General features: G+C 21.4%; 1 protein-coding gene across 1 annotated transcript in view; it reads left to right on the top strand.

Moving 5' to 3' along the window:
- LOC107633510 overlaps positions 1–659 on the top strand; it is a 7,325-nt gene that overhangs the window by 2,963 nt on the left and 3,703 nt on the right. The gene's annotated exons all lie outside the window — the stretch shown is intronic.

The raw sequence follows: 659 nt of genomic DNA, 5'->3' as shown, positions 1-659 counted from the left end.
GTGTTATTATTATTATTAGTATTATTACATTTATTATTATTTATTTCTTTATTTTTGTTTATATTTATAAAATTAATTAATCAATTCTCTTTCATCAGTAAAATCAGCAAAACTATCTCTTTATTGATTAAATATATAAATACTTCATTATTATTTCTTATAGAGAGGTCTCTATCTTCTCCGAAAAGTAAAATATATATCCCCTCTCTCTTGACACACATTTTAATTACACTTTGCTTTCTTGTATTTTTAAAACGAGAAAAGCTATTTGTAGACCAAAATCAACCACTAAAATCAGCCACCAATGTATTTATGTATAAATATATGTGTGGTTTAATTTATTTTCAATGTGTATTTGGTGGATGATTTTAATGGCTAATTTTAGTGTACACATAGCATAACCCTTTTAAAACCTACTCCGTCCGATCAAATAAGAAAAATAAAAACAAACTAGAATAGTAGAATTCAATCTTTACATGTTCATTATTTTACTTCCTAGAAAAAAAAAGCTAGCCTTAATTAAGTAATAGTTATATATGTTATTGAAATATTTATGAAAAAAAAAATAATAAAAATAATAATAATAATAATATGATTTTCTTTTGAATTTTATGTAAAAGAATAAATATTAACAACAACAATTATATGATGATTATTTT

The sequence above is a fragment of the Arachis ipaensis genome, chromosome B01 (genome assembly GCF_000816755.2).
Source record: "Arachis ipaensis cultivar K30076 chromosome B01, Araip1.1, whole genome shotgun sequence".
Classification (NCBI taxonomy): domain Eukaryota; kingdom Viridiplantae; phylum Streptophyta; class Magnoliopsida; order Fabales; family Fabaceae; genus Arachis; species Arachis ipaensis.
The sequence above is the reverse complement of the archived record's forward strand: the minus strand, read 5'-3'. Positions and strand labels throughout refer to the sequence as shown.